This window comes from Phyllobates terribilis, unplaced genomic scaffold (genome assembly GCF_046119375.1).
Source record: "Phyllobates terribilis strain yellow unplaced genomic scaffold, ASM4611937v1 Scaffold_15__1_contigs__length_34870131, whole genome shotgun sequence".
NCBI classification, from domain to species: Eukaryota; Metazoa; Chordata; class Amphibia; order Anura; family Dendrobatidae; genus Phyllobates; species Phyllobates terribilis.
In genome coordinates this window covers 26,981,031-27,000,417 of record NW_027362775.1, presented here as the reverse complement: position 1 = coordinate 27,000,417, position 19,387 = coordinate 26,981,031, and positions in this window count along the sequence as shown.

Here is a 19,387-nt window from a genome sequence, read left to right as displayed (position 1 = left end):
CAAAAAGAAGGACGGCTCTCTCCGTCCCTGTATAGACTATAGAGGCCTAAACCTGATCACGGTGAAGAATAAGTACCCCCTTCCGCTCATTCCAGAATTATTTGATCGTCTGAGGGGGGCTAGGATCTTCACCAAACTGGACCTTCGTGGGGCGTACAACCTGGTTCGTATTCGTCAGGGGGATGAATGGAAGACGGCATTCAACACCCGGGACGGCCACTATGAATACCTGGTAATGCCCTTTGGTCTCTGTAACGCTCCTGCCGTCTTTCAAGAGTTGGTCAATGACATCTTCCGGGACCTTCTCTACTCCTGCGTAGTGGTGTACCTGGACGACATCTTGGTCTTCTCTCCGGATCTCCAGACTCACCGGAGGGACGTTCGTCAGGTCCTGCTCAGGCTAAGGCAGAACCATCTCTACGCTAAATTTGAGAAGTGCCTCTTTGAGCAGACCTCGCTTCCGTTTCTGGGCTACATTATCTCTCAGACCGGCCTACAAATGGATCCTGAGAAACTGTCTGCCATCGAGAAATGGCCCCGACCGGAGGGGTTGAAGGCCATTCAGCGATTCCTGGGCTTCGCCAACTACTACCGCCTCTTCATACCACACTTCTCTTCCCGGACGGCCCCAATTTCTGCGCTCACCCGTAAAGGTACTAATCCCAAAGAGTGGCCACCCGAAGCAGAGGAGGCCTTTCTTTCCCTTAAACAGGCCTTCTCTTCCGCCCCGGTGCTGCATCGCCCAGATGGCAACAAGCAGTTCTTCCTGGAAGTTGACGCCTCCTCCTCTGGAGCCGGAGCAGTACTCACTCAAAAATCATCTTCCGGGAGGATGGTAACTTGTGGCTTCTTCTCAAAACTCTTCTCCTCCTCAGAGCGCAATTATTCCATAGGAGACCGAGAGTTATTGGCCATCAAACTGGCATTGGAGGAGTGGCGTTACCTGCTCGAGGGGGCTCTTCACCCGGTAATAATTTACACTGACCACAAGAACTTGGCTTACCTCCAGCATGCCCAGAGACTTAACCCGCGCCAAGCCCGGTGGTCCTTGTTTTTTGCTCGTTTTGATTTTGTCCTTCATTTTCGCCCGGCTGACAAAAACGTCAAGGCGGACGCCTTGTCTCGATCCTTTCTGGTGTCTGATCTCGAGGAGGATCCGAAACACATCATCGATCCCGCCAGAGTAATGCAGGTGGCTCCCGTGAGTCTAAATCGTCTTCCTCCTGGTAAGACGTTCGTACCAGTACCTGATCGGGAGAAGATCCTACACTGGGGTCATTCGTCTAAACTAGCTGGCCACGCCGGTCAGAAAAAGACCCTCCAGCTTATTACCCGGCACTACTGGTGGCCTAACCTGCACAAGGATGTAATTGACTTTGTTTCTGCCTGTGTGTCCTGCGCCCGCAACAAAGTTCCGAGACACCTGCCGGCCGGCCGCCTCCTACCTCTGCCAGTACCTGCTGCCCCCTGGCAGCATATAGCGATGGACTTCATAACTGATCTGCCCGTCTCTGCCGGTTGTACGGTCATTTGGGTGGTCGCTGACCGCTTTTCCAAGATGGCTCACTTCATTCCACTGCCAGGTCTTCCGTCTGCACCCGAGCTGGCTAAAGACTTTATCCGCCACATCTTCCGTCTTCATGGCCTGCCCCGTCACATCGTGTCGGATCGAGGAGTACAGTTCACTTCCCGTTTCTGGAGAGCCACTTGTAAATTGCTGGACGTCACCCTGGACTTCTCCTCCGCTTACCACCCACAGTCTAATGGTCAAGTGGAGCGGATCAATCAGAACCTGACCAGTTACCTTCGGCACTTCGTTAATGCCCACCATTCTGACTGGGTGGATCTCCTGCCATGGGCCGAATTCTCGTACAACAATCACGAGAGCGAGTCTTCCTCCAAATCCCCGTTTTTTGTAGTCTACGGTCAGCATCCTCGGATCCCGTTTCCCGTCTCCACCTCGGTGGACAATCCGGCTGCGGAATCTCTTGTTAACAAATTTTCCTCCATATGGGAGAGTACCCGGTCCGCACTCCTTCTGTCATCCGAGCGTATGAAAAGACACGCTGACAAAAAACGTCTGGACCCTCCTCAATTCCGCCCTGGGGATAAAGTCTGGCTCTCGTCCAAATATGTCCGGCTCAAGATCCCTTCCTATAAGTTAGGGCCTCGGTTCATCGGCCCACTGGAGGTCATCAGTCAGATCAACCCGGTGGCCTATAAATTGAAACTCCCGGCCAACTTACGGATCCCTAACTCCTTCCATGTGTCTCTCCTCAAACCTGTGGTGCTTAACTCTTTTTCCAAGTCTACAGGTACGCCTCCTGCTCCGGTTTCTGCTGAGGACGAGTTTGAGGTAGAGAACATTCTTGCCACCAAAAGGGTAAGAGGAAAGACCTTTTTTCTGGTAGATTGGAAGGGGTTTGGTCCTGAGGAGAGAACGTGGGAGCCCCGGGAGAACATCCATGCCCCTCTCATCCTAGCTAAATTTCTGTCTGGCCTAAAAAAGGGGGGGCCTAAAGGGGGGGGTACTGTAGTGCCGGCGTCCCTGCCCTCTGCTAGGCAGGGACGCTGCTCCTCTCACCGCTCTGCTCCGTGCCCGGCATCCTCCCCCCGCTCTGCTGTCAGCGCGCGCTCCGTCCCGGCGTCCCCCTCCTGCTCTGCTCTCAGCGCGCGCTCCTTCCCGGCCCCTGTGCTTAGGGCGCGCGCGCGCGCGCTCCCCTCCTCTTAAAGGGGCCGCGCGCGCCGCCCTAAAGAGTCCCCGGCCAATGGCCGGAGGACTTCATCATATATAAGGCACCTCCTCCAAAATGGAGGTGCCCGAGCAATGTTGTTTGCACCTGTGTCTCACCTGTGCTTCAGCCCTCAGGTCCCGTTGCCAGTTACCTGCCAGTTACCTGCCAGTTTCCTGCCAGTTTCCTGCTAGTTACCTGCCTGATTCCTGCCTGAATACTTGTTACCTGCCTGCCTGCCTGAGGTCCGACGGTCTGCCTTACAACTCCGGTCAGTCTGTCTAAGGACCAACTTGTCCGCTCACCTGGGAGCGCACATCAGCTACCTGCCTGCTTGCCTGAGGTCCGACGGTCTGCCTTACAACTCCGGTCAGTCTGTCTATGGACCAGCTTGCCCGCTCACCTGGGAGCGCTTCTCCGCTACCTGCCTGCTGGCCAGCCCGGAGGCTCCGTTGTCACGTGCTGTGACCACCAGCTATCTCAGAGACTCTTGCCCGCTCACCTGGGAGCGCATCTCCGTTACCTGCCTGCTTGCCAGCCCGGAGGTCCCGTTGTCACGTGCGGTGACCACCAGCTATTCCAGAGATTCTTGCCCGCTCACCTGGGAGCGCTTCTCCGTTACCTACCTGCCTGCCAGCCCGGAGGTTCCGCCGTCACGTGCCGTGACCACCTGCTATTCCAGAGACTCTCGCTTGCTCACCTGGGAGCACACATCTACCATCTGCCTGCTAGCCTACCCGGAGGCTCTGCCATCACAGGTCGTACCTACCCCTTACCCAGAGACTGTCCTGATCACTTGCCGTAACTCCCTGTCCGTTCTCCCAGAGACTGCCACCCGCTCCCTTACAAGGGCCGCCCCCTTGTATAGTAGCTCAGAGGTTCCGCCTCCTGGACCCGTTACACCTATGCTCAAAAGTGCAGGCATATCATGCCAGTAATAAAAGGAAATACTGATTAGTCAGGGTGATAAAACAATGTATGTAACATGTAGGTGTGTGGTATGTATAAATATCTTTTTTTTTTTCAGTGCCCAGCATAAAGTGACTACAAGAAGTAGGATTTTAGTTAATACCTCACTGAACACAAGAACAGTTTCCAAAATACTGACAAGAAAGAGTTTCACAGAACATTTTTTTCACCCATAGCATGAAAGTAATGTTAATATTATAACTTTCATTACAAAATCTTCAGTTTTACCCAAATTCAGTGATGCACCCTACACCAAAACTACTACATCTAGTATTTTGTATGACCTCTATGATTGTTAAGGACAGCACCAAGTCTTCTACACATGGAACGAATAAGTTGGTGACATAAAGTAACATCTATCTCTTTCTATTCCTCCAGAACGACCATTTTAGAACCTGAATGTAGAGCCCTTCTAACTTGTCTCTTCAGAATTCCTCGGTATGTCCTGCACTTCTGTGATGCGTGTTGGAGTACTTGTAAGATGTGTGCAGCTTATTCTTGTGATCTTTCTGATATGTGCACATCTACTTGTGTGATTTGTGCACTGTGCTTGTGTGACATCTCTCAAGTCTACGCTGTGCTTGTGTGACATCTCTCAAGTCTGCGCTGTGCTTGTGTGACATCTCTCAAGTCTGCGCTGTGCTTGTGTGACATCTCTCAAGTCAGAGCTGTGCTTGTGTGACATCTCTCAAGTCTGCGCTGTGCTTGTGTGACATCTCTCAAGTCTGCGCTGTGCTTGTGTGACATCTCTCAAGTCTGCGCTGTGCTTGTGTGTCATCTCTCAAGTCAGAGCTGTGCTTGTGTGACATCTCTCAAGTCTGCGCTGTGCTTGTGTGACATCTCTCAAGTCAGAGCTGTGCTTATGTGACATCTCTCAAGTCTGCGCTGTGCTTGTGTGACATCTCTCAAGTCTGCGCTGTGCTTGTGTGACATCTCTCAAGTCTGCGCTGTGCTTGTGTGACATCTCTCAAGTCAGCGCTGTGCTTGTGTGACATCTCTCAAGTCTGCGCTGTGCTTGTGTGACATCTCTCAAGTCTGCGCTGTGCTTGTGTGACATCTCTCAAGTCTGCGCTGTGCTTGTGCGATTTGTCTGGTGTGTGACAAGTGATTTTTTGATGTGTGCCTAACATGTTTTTATTGCATCAAATAATGTTACTTAAAGTGAATTTCTGTTTTAATTCTTTTACCGCCCTTAGGCTTGCCCTAGAGAAAAACAATAAAATCAGGGATACTCTCAGGGTCAGCAATTCCTCTTCCGCTACTGCCCTGGTCTTTGTTTTCAGGCTGCAGCCGTGATGTCCTGACTAAAACACGTGACTGCTGGAGCTTAAAGGGGTTTTCCCACAAACAAAAGTTCATTTTAAAAATGGTCTGTGTCTGACCGTGTATGGAAAATACCACAGCTCCTGAGCGGAGGAGGAAGCCAAAGACAATACAGACATTACATCAGGGGATCACAAAGGATTCACATAGGATTCATTTTGAGAGGTAAAATATTGTTTAAACACAGGCAGTGAAATATTTTACCTCACAAAATGAATCAATCCTATGCGATCCCGTGCTGTAATGTCTGCATTGTATTTTGCAGCCTTCCCTGGTAGATGGAACAAGCTGATGACCCTATGATTGGCTACAGTGGTCACATGAGATATTACCACTGCAGCCTGTAAACACGGACAGGCCAGGAGCACAAACACATCAATAGACTAGGTGAAAATGAGTAACTCTGATTTTATTATTTTTAGACTAGGTGAAAATGAGTAACTCTGATTTTATTATTTTTAGACCAGGTGAAAATGAGTAACTCTGATTTTATTATTTTTAGACTAGGTGAAAATGAGTAACTCTGATTTTATTATTTTTAGACTAGGTGAAAATGAGTAACGCTGATTTTATTATTTTTAGACTAGGTGAAAATGAGTAACTCTGATTTTATTATTTTTAGACCAGGTGAAAATGAGTAACTCTGATTTTATTATTTTTAGACTAGGTGAAAATGAGTAACTCTGATTTTATTATTTTTAGACTAGGTGAAAATGAGTAACTCTGATTTTATTATTTTTAGACTAGGTGAAAATGAGTAACTCTGATTTTATTATTTTTAGACTAGGTGAAAATGAGTAACTCTGATTTTATTATTTTTAGACCAGGTGAAAATGAGTAACTCTGATTTTATTATTTTTAGACTAGGTGAAAATGAGTAACGCTGATTTTATTATTTTTAGACTAGGTGAAAATGAGTAACGCTGATTTTATTATTTTTAGACTAGGTGAAAATGAGTAAAGCTGATTTTATTATTTTTAGACTAGGTGAAAATGAGTAACGCTGATTTTATTATTTTTAGACTAGGTGAAAATGAGTAACTCTGATTTTATTATTTTTAGACTAGGTGAAAATGAGTAACGCTGATTTTATTATTTTTAGACTAGGTGAAAATGAGTAACGCTGATTTTATTATTTTTAGACTAGGCGAAAATGAGTAACTCTGATTTTATTATTTTTAGACTAGGCGAAAATGAGTAACTCTGACTTTATTATTTTTAGACTAGGTGAAAATGAGTAACGCTGATTTTATTATTTTTAGACTAGGTGAAAATGAGTAACGCTGATTTTATTATTTTTAGACTAGGTGAAAATGAGTAACGCTGATTTTATTATTTTTAGACTAGGTGAAAATGAGTAACGCTGATCTTATTATTTTTAGACTAGGTGAAAATGAGTAACTCTGATTTTATTATTTTTAGACTAGGTGAAAATGAGTAACGCTGATTTTATTATTTTTAGACTAGGTGAAAATGAGTAACTCTGATTTTATTATTTTTAGACTAGGTGAAAATGTGTAACTCTGATTTTATTTTTTTTTTTCCCTAGCGCAAGCCGATGAGCACAAAAATAATTAAAATGAAAGTCCCCTTTAAGAAGGGGGGGGGCATACACAATTCTTGCACAGGGACCCTTTGGTCTCAGTGCCCGCCCCTGCATGAGACGTTATAATAATTCATAAATCATATGGTTTTGATTGGCTGCTCCTAGTAAGAACACAATAAAATAAGCTCTAGTGGGCTGTGTGCCCACTATGCATTTTTTAAGCGTTTCCGCAGCGGCAATTACGCTTAAAAAACGCTTGGTAGGAGGTCTGCAATGTTCCCCAATGATAATCCACATGTGCTGTGCACATGCTGCAGAAATTTCCGCTGCGGATTATTATTACGGAAAAAAGCGCAGCACTACCAACTATTTTGCGTAAGCGCAGCGTTTTTGCCGCCATTGACTTGCATTGAATCGCATAATATCCGCATGACTACATGAACACATGTGGAAATTAAGCAATTCAATGTGCGGATGGATTAGAGGAGACTCTCATCCAGACCCGGGTACCATAGTACCTGTAAAAAAAAAATTAAAATAAAAAAAAACATTATACTCACCTTCTGATGGCCTGCGGTCTTCTCTCCGGTGTGTCTTGGCTCCCCGGTGGCTCGTCAACGTCAGCGGTCATGTGACCTGTCACCTGACTAAATTACATCATGGAAGGTCCTTTTACACCACCGCGGGCCACCAGGGAGAACGGAGAAGGAAACCGGGGGCCATCGGAAGGTGAGTATAATGTTTTTTTTTATAGCTTTTACCATTTTTATTCTTTTTTTTAACTAACTTGGTCACACGGTTGCATGGATTTATATAGTGTGACCAAGTTGTCAAGCACTTTTCCAAGCCAAAATCTTTTAGAAAACGCTTGACAACCCGCATGGGAAATCGCATGTGCTAAAGGCGTGACAAACACTTGTCCCGGGCTGAAAATACGCATGTAAAATCCACATGAGTTTTTTCTGCCAAGGAGATGCAGAAACGCTCAGGAAAAATCCAGAGCGTTTCTGCATTGTGGGCACATTGCCTAATAGTGGCAGTGGATCAACATACTTAATTCTCATCAATAGTAAGCAGTATAAATTAATATAACTTTGCTTAATATTTCCACTAATATTCTTAAATTCAGTGTGTTGGTTTAGCCCTGCACTACAGTCACAGTATTTCATGTGAGCCCTTGAGAAAACTAATTGCCGACCCCCGATCCATGCTCTGTTAACCCCTTTACACCCCTTCACAGCAGAGGTCCCCAACCGCCGGTCCGCGGACCAGGACTGGGCCGTTGGGGTTTTTCAGCCGGTCCGCGGCACCGCCACAGACAATCACAAAGCAAAGCGCGGGGTCCAGGACATCTCATAATTCCTCTGACTTCCGGTCATGTGACGGCGCCGTCACATGACCGGAAGGCAGGAGAACCTGGTGTCAGCGATTTGGACGAGCGCCAGGATTCTGCAGGGATCGCATGGGGGTAAGTATAACAAGTTTTATTTTTTTTTAAATACAATTAACTAGGAGTGGGGGGAATGGGAGATGCACATGGGGGGGAGGGGAGAGATGCACATGGGGGGAAGGGGGAGAGATGAGAGATCCACATGGGGGGGAGGGGAGAGATGAGAGATGCACATGGGGGGGAGGGGAGAGATGAGAGATGCACATGGGGGGGAGGGGAGAGATGAGAGATGCACATGGGGGGGAGGGGAGAGATGAGAGATGCACATGGGGGGAGGGGAGAGATGAGAGATGCACATGGGGGGCAGGGGAGAGATGCACATGGGGGGAGGGGAGAGATGAGAGATGCACGGGGGGGTGAGAGATGCACGGGGGGATGAGAGATGCACGGGGGGGATGAGAGATGCACGGGGGGGATGAGAGATGCACGGGGGGGATGAGAGATGCACAGAGGGGGATGATAGATGCACGGAGGGGGATGAGAGATGCACGGGGGGGATGAGAGATGCACGGGGGGGATGAGAGATGCACGGAGGGGGATGAGAGATGCACGGGGGGATGAGAGATGCACGGGGGGTGGATGAGAGATGCACGGAGGGGGATGAGAGATGCACGGAGGGGGATGAGAGATGCACGGAGGGGGATGAGAGATGCACGGGGGGTGGATGAGAGATGCACGGAGGGGGATGAGAGATGCACGGAGGGGGATGAGAGATGCACGGAGGGGGATGAGAGATGCACGGGGGGTGAGCTGCACATGGGGGGGTGAGAGATGCACATGGGCAGGGGTTATGTTTACATAACTTTGTTGCCTTATGAAGGGCGGGGGGGGCCCCCAAAAATTTCTTGCACAGGGGCCCACTACAGTCTGTGTCCGCCCCTGGGATGAAGTAAATGCAGCTGAACAGCAGCTGTTAGGACAGCTGCCCTGTCTTGCTGCAGGGCGTGATGGGGCCTCAGTGATGCGGCTCCTGGCACAGCACATTATGTGGGGCTCCTGGCATAGCTCCTGGCGGGGACCTGGTCTACACTATATGATAAGTATGCACTAAACTCCAAATCCCTCCATTACCCTGCCCCCATATGACCAAAGCCCCGCCCACCCCACCCCCTCCTTGCTGGGCCATGGAAAAATGATCTTGCTTCAAGCCGGTCCCTGGTGCAAAAAAGGTTGGGGACCACTGCTTTACAGCATTTCTCACTGTTTCCGGCAATGTGATTGCCGGAAACAGAGGAGCACCGATCCTAGGCTGCAGATCAAACAGCACCGATCCTAGGCTATTGCTAGGACACCCCAGCCCTGGCCCCAGACGGCTATGATCGGTGCGATCGCCGATTACATCGATCGCACCGATCGTAGCGCGACCGCGCGGTGACAGGGCGGTCATGGGGCGGTGACCAGCTTGTGACCTGCCTGTCACTGCCCCATGACCCCCTGTAATGTAATCAAAGTCCCCAGACTGCTGTGATTGGAGCGATCGATGATGACATCGATCGCTCCAATCAGAGTTCCTGAATACAGGTGACCGGGCTGTCATAGGGAGGTGTCACCTCTCTGTTACCCCCTGTGGTGCGTGCTCTGCTACAGCCATGTCTGATTGGTGCAATCAATGTCACCAATCAGATGACTGGGGCACAGCATGCACCACAGGGGGTCACAGAGAGGTGACACCTCCTTGTGACCGCCCGGTCACCTGTATTCAGGAACTCTGATTGGAGCAATCATTGGTGACATTGATTGCTCCAATCAGATTACCTGACTACCTCCACCTGTCACCACCCCATCATCACCCTGTGACCGCCCTGCAGACCCTCACACTTGGTGAGGATTTCTACAGAGCGGTCACATCTGATGTGTCTGTGCTGGGCCTTGTAGTGCCACAGAATATTCTGTGACACCACAAGACCATTTTCTCACCTGTTCCAGTCGCTGCTGCTGCTGCTCCTGGATCTTCTGCTCCACCGTCCTGGGTATCCTGCTCCAGAGCCTGCTGCTGATCCTGCTGCTGATCCTGCAGAGAAGACTTTGGTAAGTCTGTTCTCCCCTCATCCACCCCAATCCCCCCTCCCCGCTCTTTTTACCCCTCCCCCCCTTACCACCATTTTTTTTTTTTGCGTCCTGCAGCAGTCTCCTGCTCCGGACTCCCGGTCTCTTGCTCTGGGCTCCCGGTCACCAGCGCTGGTCTCCTGCTCCGGGCTCCCGGTTTCCTGCTCCAGGCTCCCAGTCTCCTGCGCCGGGCTCTTGGTCACCAGCACCGGGCTCCCAGTCACCAGCGCCGGGCTCCCGGTCACCAGCGCAGGGCTCCCGGTTACCAGCGCAGGGCTCCCGGTCACCAGCGCAGGGCTCCCGGTCACCAGCGCCGGGCTCCCGGTCCAGGCTCCTGATCCTGAAAGAAGAACAGAGAGGACTTTGGTAAGTCATCTCTGATCTCCCCTCATCCACGCCATTTCCCCTCTTCCCACTCCCCACACATCCGTGCGCACATCCAGCAGCCGCCGAGTATTGATCAGTGACATCATTGCTGTTTGCACCACATACAGTATTTCCCTTTTCCACACACTCTAAAAAAAGTATTGACACACACACACTCTAAATAAAGTATTGACACACACGCACCACATACATAACAAACAATGTCCCGCTCATCCCAAACTCGCTATTCAGCGGAGGAGGCATACGCTATTCTTGCCACCGACACTGACAGCGAGGGCGAGGATCCCACATTTATTTATTTTTCCGACTCCTCGTCGTCTTCCTCTTCTTCCTCCGGTTCTGCTGGACTGCCCCGCCGTCGTCGCAGGAGAGACAATGATCCAGCGCTCCCCACTACTGATCCCATATGGACCTCGCCCCCCGAAAATTATGAACCACTGATTTCTGATTTTGTGGCGGAATCAGGAATCAAGTTTGACACCACCGGCCTCACAGAAATAGACTTTTTCAAAGTCTTTTTCTCTGAGGATTTTGTAAACCTCATGGTGGGCCAAACTACTTTATACGCTCATCAATTTTTGGAACAAAACCCCTCTTCATCATTTTCTAACTGGTCTCCTGTAGACACAGTAGAAATGATGAAGTTTTGGGGCCTGGTCCTTCTTATGGGGATCCTGAACAAGCCCGAGCTTCGGCAATACTGGAGTGTTGACGTTTTGTATAACACTCCAGTGTTCCGAATGGCCATGATCTGGAGACGCTTTCAGGCCATCCACAAGTTCTTGCATTACCAAGATAATGCAAGGTGTCCTGCACGCGATGACCCGAACTTTGATCGTCTTTTCAAAGTTCGGCCGGTCATCGAACACTTCAACAACAAGTTTGCTGAAGTGTACGTGCCCCAAAGGGACATCTGTGTGGATGAGTCCTTAATCTCTTTTAAAAGGCGGCTTGGATTGCGGCAGTACCTGCCCAGTAAGAGGTCCAGGTACGGGATCAAGCTGTATAAACTTTTTGAGAGTACCTCAGGGTACACTCACAAGTTTAGAGTTGATGAAGGGAAGGACTCCCGGATTGAACCCCCTGAATGCCTCCCCGTTCTGGGAGTGAGTGGGAAAATTGTGTGGGACTTGGTGCACCCACTGCTGGATAAAGGTTATCACCTCTTTGTGGATAACTTTTATACAAGTATCCTGCTCTTCAAGTCCCTCTCTGCGCGACGTACTGCAGCCTGCGGTACTGTCCGCAAAAATTAGAAAGGCCTCCCAAAGACGCTAATTGGGCAGCTGCTCAGAAGGGGTGAGAGCAGAGCCTAATGTAGCGACCACCTGCTGATGGTCAAGTACAAGGACAAAAGGGATGTCCTTTTGTTGACCACCATACATGGTGATGGCAGCACCCTCAGCTCTGTAAGAGGTTCCACTACACAGGTCGCCAAACCAGACTGTGTAGTGGGGTACAACAAGTACATGGGGGGAGTTGATCTTTCAGATCAAGTCCTCCAGCCGTACAGTGCTTTGAGAAAGGCCAAGGTATGGTATAAGAAGCTGGCCGTGCACATTGTACAGATGGCAATGCACAACGCTTTCCTTCTGTCACAATGTGCAGGCCAGACTTCTACGTCGTACCTTCACTTCCAGGAGACTGTTATCAAGGCCCTGATATTTGGCAGCGGTGACAGAGCAGGCCCTAGTAGTTCCGGAATTGAAGGACTGACAATTGTACCAGGCCAGCATTTCCCAGGGCAGATCCCTCACAGCGGGAAAAAAGGAAAGTCACAAAAGAGGTGCTGAGTGTGTTATAAAAGTGGAATACGCAAGGACACCATTTATCAATGTGACAACTGCCCTGACAAACCTGGCCTGTGTATGAAAGACTGCTTGAAAAGGTACCATACTTTGATGGACTATTAAATTAATTTCTGACGTATGAGAACCTGACAAACACTACACAACTGACGTAGTGTTCGTCAGGTTGTCATACGTCAGTTGTGCAGTGCTCGTCAGGTTGTCCTACACAACTGATGTATAACACTACTGTTAGGTGTCGGTCTGGTGCTGGATTCAAAATGGGTCCAAGACCTTATATGGTCTCCCATTTCAGTCCAGCCAGGGATGATGCTGCTCAGAATCACCCTCAGCCCCAACACCTAGCTGGTCCACGAGCACTGTTTATCTCCCAGGTAGTTGTGCCTAGCAATGTTAAGCCTGGGTTGCAGAAGGAGACAGGGCTTGTGGAATCTAAGTCCAGGATTTGCCGAACTGAGCATGTCCGTGACCTGGCGGATCATGATTGGTGGGTTGGCACTCACCTGACCCGGTGGTGACCTGCCACCGCCTGATTGGTCCACGGGTAACATCACCAATGGCGCGTCGGTGGGCAGGGCTTAGTCTTTAAAAGGCCCGCCCACAAAAATGGCGACGCGCTCAGATCATTTTGCAAGTGTTGTTTGTGTGGACGAGTGTATTCCACGTGCTCTCTACCTGCTCTCTCCGTGACCTGCCGATGCCAGAGTTAGCTCGGCTAATTAGCGTAGGTCACTCAGGCAGGTAGCTACGTCTAGCAGCCTGGCTCAGCCAAAGGGGTCTCCTAATACCTCGAGCAGCCTGCAGACACCCTGTCCACGGCTATCGCCTGTCAGCCACGTGGAGTAGTACCCTTCAGTCCGGTGGCACGCCGGCTGGAGGCACGTGTACCCGTCGCGTAGTCACACACGCATCTAGCGCCAATCCCTACAGAGTAGCGCCTGTATCGAAGACAGGGCTACTGCTTTCCCTCCAGTCGCACGTCTCCCTGCAGTTCTTGGAGATTGTGTGAACCGCTGAAGCCCGCTCCGTGTGCATTAACACGGAGTGGTTCTTCAGTTAAGTAGGTGCTATCCCAGTCACTCTTCTCCCGTGCAGTTAACGGAGATAGAGCGAACCGCTATACCCGTTCCTGTGTGCGGTAACACGGAAGGGTTTAACATTTAAGATGGTTGCGTACCTTTCCACCCGGAAAGTGTTCGGCAGCAGTCCTCCAGGCCGAATCGCGGACCCCGGGGTCGGTTGCGTTCCATTTTAATAAAGTTGTCTGCAACCGCCCTCCTAACAACTACATTATAAAATTCAAAAATCAACTACCACTACCAAAAGGGGGGCACTTGTTGGGCATTTCCACTGTTTAGGCACATCAGGGGTTCTGAGAACGTGACATGACGCCCGCAGACAATTCCATCAAAGTCTGCGTTCAAAAGCGTCACTCCTTCCCTTCCGAGCCCTGACATGCGCCCAAACAGTAGTTTTCTCCAACACATGGGGTATCTGCGTACTTAGGAGAAATTGCACAACAACTTATGGGGTGCAATTTCTCCTGGTACCCTTGTGAAAATAAAAAAATTGGGGTCTAAAATAAAATGTTAGTGAAAAAAAGTTAAATGTTAATTTTTTCCTTTCATGTTCAATTAATTGGTGTGAAGCATCTGAAGGGTTAATAAAGTTCTTGAATGTGGTTTTGAGCACCTTGAGGGGTGCAGTTTTTAGAATGGTGTCACTTTTGGGTATTTTATGTCATATAGACCCCTCAAAGTGACTTCAAATGTGATGTGGTACCTAAAAAAAATGTTTTTGTAAATTTTGTTGTAAAAATGAGAAATCGCTGGTCAACTTTTAACCCTTATAGCTCCCTAACAAAAAAAAAATGTTGGTTCCAAAATTGTGCTGATGTAAAGTAGACATGTGGGAAATGTTATTTATTGCAAAATTTTCTAAATTTTCGCCAAATTTCCATTTTTTTCACAAATAAACGCAAGTGATATCGAAGAAATTTTACCACAATCATGAAGTACAATATGTCACGAAAAAACAATCTCAGAATCAGGGGGATCCGTTGAAGCGTTCCAGAGTAATTACCTCATAAAGTGACAGTGGTCAGAATTGTAAAAGTTGGCCCGGTCATTAACGTGCAAACCACCTTAGGTTGTAAAGGGGTTAAAGGGAATCCGTCAGCAGGTTTTTGCTATGTAATCTGAGGACAGCAGGAGATAGCAGCTGAAACACAGAATTCAGAGATGTGTCACTTGTCAAAGTGCGTGCGGTGTTGCTTAGTAATTGTCAAGGATTTATCACGAAGAGATTAACATTGCCGGACAACACTAGTCCAGCAACGCCCCCTGCTGTGATAAGCAGCACACCGTCTATGGACTTTGTACATGGAGAGCCTGGTGTGGGTGGGGACAGCTTTCTCAGCTCTGCTTCATTCTAAATCTAAAAGCTCTGATTGGGTCTGAACTGCTGCACCCAGTAATCTAAGTGATACATTGATAGATTCAGCTTCTATTTGTCTACATTACGCTCCTCTCAGATGAGTAGTAAAACCTGCCGACAAATTCCCTTTTAGATTTTGTTGCCGGTGTCAAGCTATTGTTTATATGTACCTTTTATAAAACCTATAAAAAGTTTGGAATCAATAAAATATAAAGTCAAAGATTTCATTATACCTTCTGAATGCTCGTAGAGTTGTCCGCTAGGCCCACTTGCACTGCAGATTTAAGAAAAAAAAAGACATTACTACATGCATGTAAGAATTATTAACTACAATAAAAAATGGTTCTTTCCTTAAAGGGAACCTGTCACCTGAAAAAAACACAATCAGCCTGCAGATATGGGGATAATCTCCAGATTAACCCTGCTCTGAACTTTATTTCTCCCGGCATCCATTGGATTCAGTCACCGCTCTGTGTATAGTGAGAAGTGGCTGCAAACACTCCCCTGCACTGACTTACAGCAGCTCAGCAGTAGGGCCGGCTGTCAATCACTGGCGGGGACGAGGTTACAGCCACCGCACTCTATACAGAGAACGGTGACTGAACCCGCGCCGGCGCCGCCCGTGACTGAAACCAGAATGCTAAAAGGAGGAATAAAGATCATTTCCTCATGACAGTAGGGGTCTAAGTGCTGGGCAGGTTCAGAACGCTATTAATCTGCAGATTAACTCCATATATGCAGAAAAATAGCTTCTTTCATGTCACAGGTTCCCTTTAAGGAAAGAAAAAATAATATTACATCAGTTGAGACACTAGAAAGACCTAGGTGCATTCTGACCATAGGAAGAATCACCAAATACCACAAGGTTCAGGAAGAACCAAATAGAGGACAATATACAGTAGGTATGGAAAGTATTCAGACCCCTTTAAATTTTTCACTCTTTGTTTCATTGCAGCCATTTGGTAAATTCTAAAAAGTTCATTTTTTTCTCATTAAAGTACACTCTGCGCCCCATCTTGACTGAAAAAAAAACAGAAATGTAGAAATTTTTGCAAATTTATTAAACAAGAAAAACTGAAATATCACATGGTCATAAGTATTCAGCCCCTTTGCTCGGTATTGAGTAGAAGCACCCTTTTGAGCTAGTAGAGCCATGAGTCTTCTTGGGAATGATGCAACAAGTTTTTCACACCTGGATTTGGGGATCCTCTGCCATTTTTCCTTTCTCCAGTTCTGTCAGGTTGGATGGTGAACGTTAGTGGACAGCCATTTTCAGGTCTCTCCAGAGATGCTCAATTGGGTTTAGGCCAGAGCTCTGGCTGGACCAGTCAAGAATGGTCACAGAGTTGTTCTGAAGCCACGCCTTTGTCATTATAGCTGTGTGCTTAGGGTCATTGTCTTGTTCGAAGGTGAACCAAGTCTGAGGTCCAAAGCACTCTGGTAGAGGTTTTCATCCAGGATATCTCTGTACTTGGCCACATTCATGTTTCCTTCAATTGCAACCAGTCGTCATGTCCCTGCAGCTGAAAAACACCCCCATAGCATGATGCTGCCACCACCATGTTTCACTGTTGGGATTGTATTGGGCAGGTGATGAGCAGTGCCTGGTTTTCTCCACACATACCGCTTAGAATTATCACCAAAAAGTTCTATCTTCGTCTCATCGGTCCAGAGAATCTTATTTCTCATAGTCTGGAGTCCTTCATGTGTTTTTCAGCAAACTCTATGCAGGCTTTCATATTTCTTGCACTGAGGAGAGGCTTCCATTGGGCCACTCTGCCATAAAGGCCCAACTGGTGGAGGGCTACAGTGACTTTGTGGAACTTTCTCCCATCTCCCTACTGCATCTCTGGAGCTCAGCCAGTGATCTTGGGGTTCTTCTTTACCTCTCTCACCAAGGCTCTTCTCCCATGATTGCTCTGTTTGGCTGGACGGCCAGGTCTAGGAAGACTTCTGGTGGTCCCAAACTTCTTCCATTTAAAGATTATGGAGGCCACATTGCTTTTAGGAACCTTGGGTAATGCAGAAATTCATTTGCAACCTTAGCCAGATCTGTGCCTTGCCACAATTCTGTCTCTGAGCTCCTTGGGCAGTTCCTTTGAGCTCATGATTCTCATTTGGTCTGACATGCACTGTGAGCTGTGAGGTCTTAAACAGACAGCTGTGTGCCTTTTCAAATCAAGTCCTATCAGTTTAATTAAACACAGCTGGACTCCAATGAAGGAGTAGAACCATCTCAAGGAGGATCACAAGGAAATGGACAGCATGTGACTTAAATATGAGTGTCTGAGCAAAGGGTCTGAATACTTATGACCATATGATATTTCAGTTTTTATTTTTTAATAAATTTGCAAAAATGTCTACATTTCTGTTTTTTTTTCAGTCAAGATGGGGTGCAGAATGTACTTTAATGGGAAAAAAATGAACATTTTAGAATTTACCAAATGGCTACAATGGAAAAAAGAGTGAAAAATTTAAAGGGGTCTGAATACTTTCCATACCCACGGTATCTGTTTGCACTTAGCAGTGAGAGATGTCACCAGTAGCAGTGCAGGAAGGATTGTGAAATCTGGAGACAGATCCACTTTAACCATTCACATACACATACATGAAACCAAGTAAATTTAAAGGGGTTGTCTGGTCAAAAGTGATAAGTCTGCAGTCACTCTATGTGACTTCAGACTTATGAATCCCAACCCCCAGCACAGGCACTGTGCGATGCGGTGATTTGCCGGTATGAGACCTGGTAATGGAGGGTATGCATGTGTTATACATACCCTTGGCCAGTGGACAGGCCTCACTCTCCATACACTTGTATTGAGCGAGGCTGCGTCTTCTAGTCGAAGCTCCTACTGGCAATCCACGGCACTAGACAGGGCCTGGCCTCACTCCATACAAGTGAACGAAGCGAGGCGGCGCTGACTGGCCAGGGGTATGTATAACACATACATAGCCTCCGGTCCCGGGTCTCATATCGGCAAATCCCCATAGCGCAAAGTGCCTGCGCTAGGGGGATTCATGAGTCTGCAGTCACACAGTGTGACTGCAGACTTATCCATTTGGACCGGACAACCCCTTCAACATTTAGAACTTCAGGATATATGAGAAAAGAGGACAGCTTCTTGAGTAATAAATTACAAAGAGAAGAAAAAGTAACAGCACTGAAGGGGTTCACTATAAGGCTTAGTTCACACGATGCGTATTTCATGCGTTTCCGCGGCGTTTTTGCAGTTGCGTAAACGCAGCGGAAACGCATGAAAAACGCATGGTAGAAGGGAAGCAATGTTCCCCAATGGAAATCCGCATGTGCTGTGCCCATGATGCGGATTTTTCCGCAGCGTTAACGCTGCGGTCAAAAATCCGCAGCATGTCAATTAATTTTGCGGAAACGCGGCGATTTCGCCGCCATTGACTTGCATTAGAACGCGCCAATTCCGCAAGACAGCATTTGTACTTGCGTTATTGGCGCGTTCTAATATGCGGATGGTACCCGGGTGTGGAGGAGAGGAGAGTCTCATCCACACCCAGGTACCATTAAAAAAGCTGTAAAACAAGAATAAAATAAAAAATAAATGTATTCTTACCATCTGTCGGCCCGCGCAGCGCTCCCGCTTGGTTCCCGGCACTTGCATTGAGTTGTAGGACCTGATCTGACGTCAGAGTCATGTGACGGGTCACGTGACGCTGACGTCGGCAGGTCTTTCAATTCAAAGTTGCCGGCGAGGGAGAACAGATTGAGCAGGACAGCGCGGGCCATCGGAGGTAAGTATATACACTCTCTCTGGTCACACTATATAAATCCATGCTGTTTGCATGGATTTATATAGTGTGACCTAGTTGTCAAGCACTTTCCAGGTGATGCTAACATCGCCTGGAAAGCGCTTGTCAATCTGCATGCGGAAACGCATGTGAATCTGCATGTGGATCCGCATGTATTCTGCAGGAAAAACGCATGCACAATCTGCATGCGTTTTTTCTGCCAGGGAGATGCAGAAATGATGCAGAAATTTTCTGCTTCATTTCTGCATCGTGTGCACATACCCTAAAGGGATGCTCATGTACAATACCAATAAAAAGTTTGAACACAACAGTTGATGAAATAGTTTACCTTCATTTTATTGGAATGGGCTCATAGGTCGCTTCACGGGTCACTCCCGGTCATGTCTCATGAGTAGTGTTGAGCATTCCGATACTGAAAAATCGGGTATCGACCGATATTCGCGGTATCGGAGTTCTGATACTGAGTTCCGATACTTTTAGAATATCGAATACCGGAATCGGAAGTTCCCATAATGCCTGCGCTCTGCAGTGTCTCTGAAGGATGACAAGCTGGATGGCAGCGCTCAGCTTACTGTACTTGTCATTTAGTGTAAAGGATTTATTAAAAAAAATAATAGTGTTTTCATGCACCGTATCTTAAAAAAAGCCGGCCGGCAATTCAGCAGCGGTACCCGACAATTTAGAATAGAAAGAATAGAGCATCACACATAGATTAGATACATTGAAACATGTCAGTCACATATATAATAAGTACAGTGACAGTGTTGCTTACTGTACTTGTCATTTAGTGTAAAGGATTTATTTAAAAAAATAATAGTGTTTTCATGCACCGTCTCTTTAAAAAAGCTGGCCGGCAATTCAGCAGCGGTACCCGACAATTTAGAATAGAAAGAATAGAGCATCACACATA